Consider the following 12030-nt stretch of genomic DNA (forward strand, 5'->3'; position numbering starts at 1 on the left):
CCGGTTTTGGTGTATCTGTGTTTCATTTATTTATTTAAAATGTTGGAATCGAATTAGTAAGTCTGGGGAAGCCAAGGTTTTAAATCTTTAGGAGCCTGTTCCAGGGGCTTCCTCTGCACATGGGAATGCAGACTGGACCTTGCTCCATTGCACACAAAGGTTTATCTATTCACTTCTTTACTTTAATGATACTGTTCATATGGCCAATTCAGCCCTGAACAATGTCACACTGAGACCAAACACTATTCATTGCTAGTGGTGAGTCTCATCCTTCTGTGCATATGCTTCAGCTGCCTATGAAGTATTTGGAAAAGCTTAAACTTGTGACACTCTGTATGCTTATTGTGGTACACATAGATCTTTGGATCAGAATCAGAGACTCAAGTAACGGCAAGGTGGTCTTGAGCCAGATTCTATTTCAGCCTCATTTCCCCTATTAAAACAGAGGTCTGCTTCACAAGTCTGCTGTGAGCATGAACGAGGCCAAAGCTATAATGCACATTTCACTTCCAAAATACCATAGACATCATTAATGCAAATAATAACTAATTTTGTAAACTGCAGGATGAAATAGAATTAATCAGATTTTTTAAAATCATGTAATCACCTTGACTTAAAAAAATACGCTTGACTATCTTTAGAAACAATTTTTTTAGAAGCTAACATCTAAAGTTAAGCTAAAAGGTAACATCTTGCCATAAAAATGCACGGCAATATGTGAAATGCATGAACTTGAAGTGATAGCAGGAGACACATGGCTGCTGAAAAATGTTAATCTGCTGTTTTCCGGTCTTGGATTCCCATAGAACTGCTTAGCTCTTGGAATCAAGGTTGAGCTGGCTGTGAATCCCAGCAGATGACAGATGACTTAAGTAATGGAGATCAATAAGTAGGAAGCACATAATTCTGTTTGCTTGTGGCATGGCTGAACATCAGCCTGAGAAAAGGGTGTAGGGCGTTTGCAAATGTGTTTTACACAGACTCGTTTATAGAGTAACAACTACATTTCTGTTTTGCATCCTAGAAACTGCCTTTAGAATCTTTGCATATTATGTCATTTAACTGGGCTTGCCTATGGTGGTAACCTTTTAAAAGGGGCATTCCTGGCTGGTAAACCAGGGGTTGATTTGCCCCAGTCCAATGTGAATAAAACATGAGGCCAGATTGGCTACAAGGCAGAAGCTGCCTTCCAATGGGAAGGCTGGAAGGAGAAGCATTATTGTTGTTTCTCCCTCGTGAGGAAGTTTTTGCTGCCTGTTGCCAACCCACCCACCTTCCCTTGAAGATCATGGGATTAGCTGGTCGCCATTAGGGCCAAGCAGGAATTTTTGGGCTTGTTCCCTGATTGGCTTTTGGGGGAGGCTTTTTAGGCCTGCTTCATGATGTTCAGGTTGGATGGTTATTAATAGCTTAACTAGACCTGGTCATTGACTGTTTCGGCCATAACTCATTTGGCAGGGATAGGGCGGGTTGCTTATGGATAGGTAGGGAGCAGCGGCAAGCACCCTGAGCCAACGGGCATGTTAGAGGGAGTGTTCTGAAAAGACCATCACTTGCTTTATGGCGGGAAGGGACATTTGAAGGAGCGCCTTCGGTGCTCAGCAACATCTTTCTTAACTTGGTAGTGGCTTCATGGCACATCAGGGAAGGGGGCTGGAGCTGGTCACCTCTTTGCATAGTATGTGTGGGCAATGACAAACAAGGCCGGCAGCAGCCGCTGGCCAAATCTGGAGCCGGAGTGGATTTCCCCCCCCCCCTCAAAGGCAGCTGAAGTTAATTGATGACGTCGATTGTGTGTGTGTGTTAAGTGCCGGCAAGTCGCTTCCGACTCATGGCGACCCTATGAATGAAAGTCCTCCAAAATGTCCTATCTTTGACATTTGACGTAGATTAGCTGTTTTAAATAAACCAGTTAAACCCATGCTGTGGTCTTGCGTCTTTATTGGGTACTGGGACAATATTTACACAGTGTAATCCTGTGCAGAGTTACTCTAGTCTAAGTGCATTGACATCAATGGTCTTAGGCTGAAATAACTCCACATAGGATTGCACTGCTGTTCTCCATAACATAGTTTGTAAAACAATGGCTAATTATTAGTATGGTGTAGCGCATCAGCTTTTTAAAGTTTTTAAAGTATTATCGTAAAGGTGTTTCATTGTAGGAGAGCCTTACAGCCACTGTTATTTGTAGATTTGCCTCTGGGCTTCCAGTGCAAGGGCATCAGCCACTATAAATGCCACTGTACAAGTTCCCAGATATATGCAGTTGTACCTGGCAAGAGTTAGGGGGAGAATATGGAAAAGGGGGCAGTGCCATAGTTGAGCTCCCCTTACTCTGGAATGGGCTGTAGCACAGTGGCTAAGAGATGAGGTTTGGCTCTGACATGTTGCAGTTTTATAATTGGAAGGTAGGTCATCTAGTCTAACCCCTGTTCAGTGCAGGAATATGCATCTAAAACATCCCCAATAGATGGCTATCTAGCCTTTGCTTAAAGACCTCCAGTGAAGGGGAGACCACCACTTCCCAAAGCAGCCTGTTCCACTGATGAACAATTCTTATCATAAAGAAGTTTCTCCTAATATTTAGCCAAAATCTGCTTCCTTGAAATTTCTGCCCATTTGTTGCAATGCCGTCCTCTAGAGCAAAGTTCAGAATCAGAGGTGCAGTCCATGGTTGTGTGGGACAAGTCTTTTGAATGGCAGCATGAAAGCTATGGAATTTCCTCCCCCCAAAAAAGGCTTGCCTTACTCCATATCTCATAGGCCTTAGGTGGCAAGTTTTGCTCCTGATGGGCTAATTAGTTTACAGGGCTATACTTGGACATCTAAACCATCTGTAGCACAACTGAGAGTTGCAGCGACAGGAACAAGTGCAATTTGCTGTGCCTGCACCTTTCCCTTGTTGGATGCTCAAGCTATAGCATGCAATCACAGAGTTAGATCTTGGTCCTTCTATTAATAAATTCTACAGATACTTGTGTTTGTCAAATAGAAAAAGATCACGTCATTCGAATCCCATCCTGGCTTCTAATATTCATTAATGTCCCCCCTCTCTCTTTGTTTCTAGGGACGACGAGGCAAGCCTGGACTACCTGGGAAACAAGGACCACCAGGACCTCCTGTGAGTAACCAGCAGGGATATTGTGAGACTCAGTTGAGTCGGGAATTGGTACCAGATGATCCAAGAGCAGCAAATTAAATTAACAGAGCAGATCTTTCTTTTTTCTCCAGCATCCCAACAGGTGCAACAACGTGAAACAAAGACAGCGAGATAAGCACAGGCTCGCGTAGAGGTGTGTGGGAATGGTACATGTAGGCAAGCAGCATCACTTCAGAAACTACTGTAGAAATAGTGGGATGTGTTACATTTCAGAAAGCAAGCTATGTACATTATCTAAGGGATATTGCTAATTCAGTTTACACAAACCGATGATGCTGTGTGTTTTAAGATGGGATAATTTCTATCTCAGAGGGGTAATTTCAAAGATGAAGGGCTGTGCGATGAGCTTGCCAACTGTCTGAATGGTGGAGAGGATTATGCCCAATGCTGGAAAGAGCATTCAACTGTAGATCAAATGAGTTTGCTGAAGAATTAAAGAAGATTAAGAAATACATAAGTGTATGAAAGAAATTGTAATGTGCATCACTAGAGGTTTTAATTCAGATCTAAGCATTTCGGGGTTGTTGTTTCCCCTTATGAGATATGCATGGTTCAGAATTTTAGCTTGATCATATTTCTGACTTTCCAGACTCTTGAAAGCATGGAATGGAGGCAGGCGCTGGAAATATATCAGGATGTTAATATTGCAGTGGAATCCGTTTTCCTTACCCAGTTTGGAGGCTCAGAATTTCACAGAATGTACAAAGGCCATGTGTAGCCTTTTAAAATAGTAGGGTTCCATTATTTTAATGATACTGATTTTATATACTACGAATTTTATTCTGGTTTTTTAAAAAATCTTTTTCAGTTTTGTGTGGGAAAGTAACAGAGAGACCCATTTGTTCTCGTCTGTGCGTCTACAGGCTTCTGTGCAGTCCCACATTGGGACTGCGCACACGCAGGCCTGTCGCCGGGAAGATTAGATAGCTCCTAAAGGCTACAATAGGGGGCGCCGCGCCTACGTGCATGCGTCCGTTTTCCCTCCGAAACGGCGCCCTCTAGAGGGCGGCGCCCCCCTATTCCCTCAGTTATTTCTCTGCCGCCCCTGGGAAAGGACCTTCTGGCTCCGGCTAGTCATTAGCGAATTGCTACCAATGTTCGTGGTGAATTCTTTTGGAATTTTGGCGATCATGTCGCCCTCTGACACAACGCTTTTTAAGAAGTGTCAGAAATGTAATACTAAAATGTCTAAAATGGACGATCATACCTTGTGTGTGTGCTGTCTAGGTGTGGCACATAATATGGCTTCTTGCCTTATTTGCCTTCAGTTTACACCTCATGCCAGGAATGGCAGAGTTGCCAGGCTAAAAGCCTGGTTATACGAAAAGGCATTGTCCTGCTCAGAGACGCCAGCTTTGACTTCAGCAGCCGGGCGTAAGCGAGCGGTCCCGTCGGATCCAACGTTGCAGTCGGATCCATCCTCATCTGCTGTTTCCAAGCCACGTTCCAAGCATTCAGAACCTAAAGCAAAGAAGAAGAAGGTTTCTTCTGAGCCTGTGTCAACCTCCGGCAAGAAGGCTAAATGCAAGACTAAGCATTTAGAAAAGACCGCCAAAGGTACTAAAGTGGCTGGGAAGGCTTCAGCTGCTGTGGATCCTGCTGTTTTGGAAGATGCCGCTACACCACCTCCTCCCCATACCCCCTCACCTCATTTGGGCTCGGAATCACCTGGTTCCCAAGTAGGGTTTCCTGATCTTTCTATGGCAGATCTGGAGTTGGCCAAGTCGATGTTCCTGCCAGCTTCCACACCATCGGTTCCGGTACTAGCATCCCAGCCTTCTACCTCGCAAGCTCTTGGTTACATACAGGGACAACCCCAGTCGGTTCCACAACCTTGGTGGCCTCAGCAATGGCCTATGCAGAACCCTCCTCAATGGAACCCATACTTCATGCCATGGGCCCCAGCAAACTACCAGCAGCAATCGGTTCTGTGGGCACCACCTTTGTACCAACCAATGCAACCTAATCCCGGACCTGCGGGAGATTCACAGTTCTCAGTCCATGGAAGTGGATCAGATTCCGACAGGGATTTGGATTATGGCCGTTCCGACGTTGGTTCCGAGATTCCTTCGGATCCATCACCTGATGAAGCTTTCAGTGCTTTGTTTCCTGGTTCTCCTAATGAGGATATTAGAGGTTTTACAGAGCAAATGCCAAGGATGGCCAAATCATTAGAGATCGATATCATTTCATCAGCTCCTAAACCCAAGGAGAAGATCTTGGCCCCCATCTACACTGAGTCCCCTCTCACTGTGTCTTTGCCAGTTCTAGCGGACTTTATAAATAATGCCAGCAAGGTCTGGAGTAAACCTTCCACTTGTTTGTCTACTTCTAAGAAGGTGGACAACGTATATAAGGTCCAGCCTGAGGGATTTGAATTTCTGTTTTCATGCCCACCACCTTCCTCCATGATTGTAGCGGAAGTTCAGGCGAAGCACCGTCGGCATTAATTCAACACCTGTCGACAAGAACAGTAGGAAGGTGGATGTGCATAGCCGTAAGGGCTATTCTGCCGATGCCCTGGGGTTTCGCATAGCAAATTATCAAGCCTTTATGGTGGCTTACCAAGGTTTCCTATGGAACCGCATGGCCAGTTTCATGGAACACTTGCCTAACGAACAAAAGTCTTTGGCCAAGATAGTCCTGTCTGAGGGAAAGAAGCTGGCGAGTAATCAGATAAACGCTGGTCGGCATGGGTCCGACTGTTCTGCTAGGGCCATGACAGCCTTTATATCTTTACGGCGCTTTTCATGGCTGCGGTCCACTAATCTCTCCCAAGACGTAAGAAATCACATTGAAGATTTGAGGGAGCTACATTGTTTGCAGCTTCAACAGATGAAGCCTTAAAACAACTCAAAGCACTAAAACAAACCGCCAGGTATATGGGGGTTACTGCACCACCACCTCCTCTTTCTTTTCCACGACCCTGCTTTCCGTACAGGGAACGTCAGTCGCAGAACCATTGGCATAGGCAGGGCCAGAACCCTCCTCAACAGTGGCAGCAAAGATCCTACCAGCCCTATCAACAGAATAGGCGTAGGCCTAATAGACCTGGTTCTGGACCGGATTTGGGGCTAATAGATCCAATTGGGGGGGGATCCAGATATTCCTGATATGGAGGTTCAAGAATATCTGGGTTTACTAGAAAAAGTCAGGTCCATTAGACCCGCATTCGAATTTTACTGAATTTTTTTTGCACACCCCTATTTCTGACCTCTCCATTGCAAAAGTGAGAGGAGAAAGAGCTCATTTCTCTGCAACCCAAACTGACAGCTTGTGGTGGGGAGAAGGGAACTCAGCTGGGCTTTTGACATCCTCCCCAAATTTGCTGCATCTCAGCAAGTCTAGGAGGCAATAAATTTTCTAGGATGGAAGATCAGAAGAACCCAGTTCAAAGACAGTTCCTGATCCCCCCATCCCCCCCAAAAAAAGACTTTGCTGGGCACAGAGAAAAAATTCCCCTGTAGGAGATCATGTTGACTCCCAGCTAATCCCTCATCTTCTGGGAGTTAGCTTCTGATGACTGCAAATAGCCTGTTCCTTGAAATCCCCATAAACAAGTTGAGAACAGTTGATCAGAGTGTGCCAGATCACCACTGGAGAAGTGAATCATATTGGCAGGTGTGCTAGCATCTTTAATGTGCATCCCTTTGCACATACAACAACAGAGAGGGGAAGCTGTGTTATACTCTATGCACCTGTCTGGGAAAGACTCATACACTGGCGGGGGTGGGGGTCACAGGTAAGGTTTGGACTGCTATTTGTAAATACCCAGAGCAGCTGAAAGTGGGGCTTGGGGAACAAAATTCTCAGGCCTCTGGTCATGCTAGGGCCAAGCAAACTATGTGATTTCCATGTGAGAACCCGAATATTTTCCGGGTTTTTTTGCTTTGGGTTCTACTTAATGCCCAGCCCTAGGTGGCACTTTACATACATATACACAATGAGGCAAGTTGTAGCTTTTAATACTTGTCCTAGTTTAATACAGTAGCCAAGTAGGTCAGAAGATTCCATGACAAAAGGAAGTAATAGTTGGCGGGAGAAACATGTGAGTCTCTCCCTCTCCCTTCCTGATAGAAGATGTAGCATGGAATCCAGGGACCATAGCTTCTGCTAACTCCAGAGTGAGGGTCCTTAACAAAGGACTTGGCAATATATTTATTAGAAACTTGACTATGAAATTGATGCAATGGAAGAAACTGATTTAGGAACATTCACTAGTTAGGACAGGATAAATCTTTTCAGAGGATTTTATATAACTTCTATCATTTAATATGCTATATTTTCTACTGATTTGTTGTGACCATTACTTTTCAGCCTTTTGATAGTCAATGACAGGAAGAGTCTACTCTGAGCTTCAGATTATTTAGGCTATTACATTTTTGTAGCAAGGATATTGCTGGACACAGTAACAAATGCAGCTCTGAAGCGAAAGATGAATAAATGGGAATACACAAGGCCTTCACTTAAGTACAGACCAAAAGAATAAACAACATAAATATATCTGTGGAAAAGAAAACAAAGATAGTGACCATCCAGCGCCCCCATTTATCACCTTGAAAACAAGAGCGGTAATAATTCTACTTGACATAGACATATTGAGACTATTCTAGGAATACAGTTATAAGTTTAAGACAAAATCTTTTAAGATAAAAAAAAATCATCAGAATGGAAAGCACTGGACGGTTAAGGTTTATTAAAGCATGGATGTTTTTAAAAAATGAAGCTATGATAAGGAAACGCACTGAGCTTTTTACCTGGTACCAGTCTTACATTTTTCCTTATTCATTATAAAAACCATGAGTATGGCATTCTGTCTCCTAGCATTAAATATGTATTGTCTTTTTAAAATGCTAGGGGGAAAAAAGCATGGCACCTGTGTAGCCTTTGCAGACATAAATGCAAAACAGTGCTATGGTGGTGGAATGCATAGTGCTTTATTTTGCTCTTTCTCTCTCTTCTAACATTAAAGACCCAGTGGCTTTGTTATGAAGCTGTGGTGGTGGGGAGATGGGGGGACTGTAGGAGAGGCCAAGAGAGCAAAGAGTGATGTGACTGACCTGAGCAAGAAGTAGGCAGGCACTACCCTTCCACTGAAGTAAATCCACAGTTGGACTGTCTCTCTCTTTTGTTTAATCATTGATTTTTATGCACCCTGAATCCAGATTTGGTCCTGAAGAAGAGAACTTGCCTTGAGAAGAAGTTATAAAATTGGGATCAATAATAAAGTTGAACTCAAACAAAACATTTAATAAAAGCCACATACAATCTGGCCATGTGGATTTTCTTGTCGCATTTGATGAAAGCCAGGGTCATATAGTGGTCAGCAAATTAGAAAAATCAGGGAGACCCAGATTGAAATCCCCACTCTGCTATAAAACATACTTGATGACCTGAGAAGATTGTTGTGAGGATATGCTGGGAAGCCAACCATGGAGAGCAATAATTCTGAGGGATGGTCTAATTCCGGTGAGAAATCTTAATAATCAAAGTGTCTGTGTGGTAGGAGGGCGGTGTACACATGCAAAACAAACACAAAACAATTTTTCAGCAGAAAATTAATACATTTTATGACTTGAATTTGCATTTAGAATTTTTATAGTAAAATTTAGGCCATCTCTAACCCTGCTCATTCCTGCTGAGGCTTACCAGCCCTCGGCTCTGTTTCTGGCAGACGTTGAATTATTTTAAAATATTTCAATTGATTCCAGACACTGCATAATTGGTTCAAAGCAAACTGGCTGAGGAAAGAGGGCAGCTAACTTGGACTTACTTTACGATGTCTAAAAGTACTCTAATTCTCACCAGACCAAATCCAAGTTGTACAGAAGCCATGTTGTTTTACTCAAATTACTTTGTCTTGTACCTTAGGGTATTTTTTTTCGTTTTTAAAAAATCAGTAATTACGAACAACAGTTATGATTCCCTCCTGATTCCAAATTCTTGGATTCTGTTCCTTTCACACTTTTATTGTTAAAGGCTGAGCTTTGTTATTTCAGTGTTAGAAAGCTCATCATTATTCAGCTTAGTTTTCTGCTGATACTACCCAAGAGGCTGTTTTTTAAATAGGGCAGCAGCTCCCTCTACTGTTTCTGAAGTCACATTCTCCTTATATACAATACAAAAAGTTTTCATGGATCAGTTTGTTAGGAGGATTTAAAGTTTCACAGTACACATCAGAAATTAAGAAACTGAATCTGCAAAAGGATACCTTTTATTGGAACAGTTAGAGTGCATTCCTGGGGGGTGGGGCAAAGCTCCATAGGAGCCAGTGTGACCCCATGCCAGCATAAGTGCCTGCATAAATCTCCTGCCGGTGGCAAAGAGGTCCCCCTTCGCCACCGTCGGGATATTTTTGGGGCGGAGCCTGAGGAAGGCGGGGTTTGGGGAGGGGAAAGCCTTCAATGCCATAGAGTTCAATTGCCAAAGGAGCCATTTTTCTCCAGGTGATCTGATCTCTATCAGCTGGAGATCAGTTGTATTAGCAGGAGATCTCCTGCTACTACCTGGCAGTTGGCAACCCTACTGGCAACCATTTTCCCCTTTTATTTTATGTATTTTATTTTTTAAAAGCTTTTTTTCCCCCGTGGCAGCCAGGAAGCCTCTGAGGAGGCAGCGTGGCTACGCTGCTCCAAGCCACTGTGGATCTAACCCCCCTTCCCAGAATGGGCTGCCCATCATTAAAAATATTTCAGGCAAACAAGCTTTGGAACCGCACTTAAGCGTTCTCATCAAAACATGATTACATTCTGAGACATCCCACATTTAAAGGTCTTATACCGTATGGTAAAGACCCACATGATTAGTCTCATCTTACTAATTTGTAAACTAATTAGCATGGCACATTTTCAAAGTCTCTAGCACCTGGCTAGGAGAGTGATGTGGTAAAGGTCTATAGGAGATCTTTAGAACAAATCGAAATGTTAATTAGATTACAAACATGTACCCCTTGCTCAGATCAGTGACTTGAGGGACTCAGGTTACGCAAACTCTCCAGAGACCTGGTTAATAACTAATATTTCTTGAGAGTTACTCTCAATGGTAGGCCAGCTCCTACCTTCTACAGAGTGGGCAGCCCCATGATTATGAAACAACCTCCCCAGGGAGATGTGCCTGGTCCCCTAACTTTCCAACTTCAGGAATCAGTTGAAGAGTTTTATTTAGGTCAGTTTTTGACAAGATTGCTTTTTATTTCTTGCCATTCCTACTTGAGATTTTATTGTGGTCTTTTAGGGTAGATATAGATATAGATAGATGGACAGATAGATGTGTGTGTGTGTTAAGTGCCGTCAAGTCGCTTCCGACTCATGGTAACTCTATGAATGAAAGTCCTCCAAAATGTCCTATCTTTGACAGCCTTGCTCAGATCTTGCAAATTGAAGGCTGTGGCTTCCTTTATGGAGTCAATCCATCTCTTGTTGGGTCTTCCTCTTGCTGCCCTCAACTTTTCCTAGCATGACTGTCTTTTCCAGTGACCCTTGTCGTCTCATGACGTGACCAAAATACGATAGCCTCAGTTTAGTCATTTTAGCTTCTAGGGTCTGTTCAGGCTTGATTTGATCTATAACCCACTGATTTGTTTTTATTGGCAGTCCACGGAATCCGTTAACACTCTCCTCCAACACCACATTTCAAAGGAATCTATTTTCTTCCTATCAGCTTTCTTCACTGTCCAGCTTTCACACCCATACATAGTAATAGGGAATACGATGGCATGAATTAATCTAGTCTTGGACAGACAGACAGACAGACAGACAGACAGACAGATAGATAGTAAAGTTTGCATTTACATTGTAAACTGCCTTAAGTTCCACTGAGATATAGCCTCCTCCTCTTGATATACACGTTGCAGAACAAAACTCTTGGTTTCAAAATAGACTATATTACCAGTGCAATCCTAAACAAGTCTACTCAGAATCCTACTTATTTCTACTGAATGGGGCTTACTTCCAGAAAAGTGTTCTTATAGCCCATTCCTGAGCCCCCAGGACGAAAGTCCGTAGGAGGCCAGGAAGGGGCTGCGCTGGCATTTGTGCCCCCTGCGCCAGTGCCCATGCCACTTATGCCATCCAAAGTGGCACTGCCACAGCAACGCCACCCAGGGACGCTGGCAAGGCCTTCCACCGGCGTCCCACCGGCGCAAAGCCCTGCGCTAGCATCCCAGGGGCACTCACGGGACTTGTCAGGGGGCGGAGCTGCCAGTAGGCAGCTTCCTGACCCCTTTCGCACTGGCATGCTGATGGCGAGAACAGCGTTGCTGGCGCAGCCTCGCTGTTATCAATGGGGCAAAATGACCCATTCAAAAAATGAAAGCCTTTTAAAAGGCTTTTTAAAGGCTTTTGGTGGCCGGGGAATAGCTTTGGAGGTGCTTCGGCAGCGCCACAGCCACGCCATCCCTGGCCACCGAAAGCTCGAGAATGGGCTGCCCAAATTGCACTATATGATAGCCAGTCATTTCTCTCATCACACATCTACCATTCTAATATTACTTGGTTAAAAATAAAAAGATAGTATCTCATCTTATGCATTCCAGCATAATAGATGTTACATAGATCATTTTGGTGTTAGATTGCTTACAGCTCTCATAGTATCAATAATATAGTTTTCATTTCTGAAAACTATGCATTTTCAATGCAGGGAGTTTTTTTAAAAAAATACATAATATCTATTTCTAGAATTGTATATTTTGTACTGTTTATTGAAATGTTGAAATATCAATCTCCACAGTCAGTATCATATAATACCTTTTAACAGATTATTTACTCTTTTGTTGGTATGTGTTTAGTATGCATATTAAGTATGCCTAGTTCTGTCCCATAGCAATTGAATATACATATGTCAGTGGCAGAAGAGCCGTTATCTTAAGTAAA

General features: G+C 43.4%; 1 long non-coding RNA gene across 1 annotated transcript in view; it reads left to right on the top strand.

Annotated features, from left to right (window-relative positions):
- LOC130483689 (uncharacterized) overlaps positions 1-12030 on the top strand; it is a 66145-nt gene that overhangs the window by 43605 nt on the left and 10510 nt on the right. Inside the window, exon 7 of the long non-coding RNA XR_008933667.1 lies at positions 3068-3121. This is a non-coding gene — a long non-coding RNA (uncharacterized LOC130483689). The remainder of the gene's footprint in view (positions 1-3067; positions 3122-12030) is intronic.

This window comes from Euleptes europaea, chromosome 10 (genome assembly GCF_029931775.1).
Source record: "Euleptes europaea isolate rEulEur1 chromosome 10, rEulEur1.hap1, whole genome shotgun sequence".
NCBI lineage: Eukaryota > Metazoa > Chordata > Lepidosauria > Squamata > Sphaerodactylidae > Euleptes > Euleptes europaea.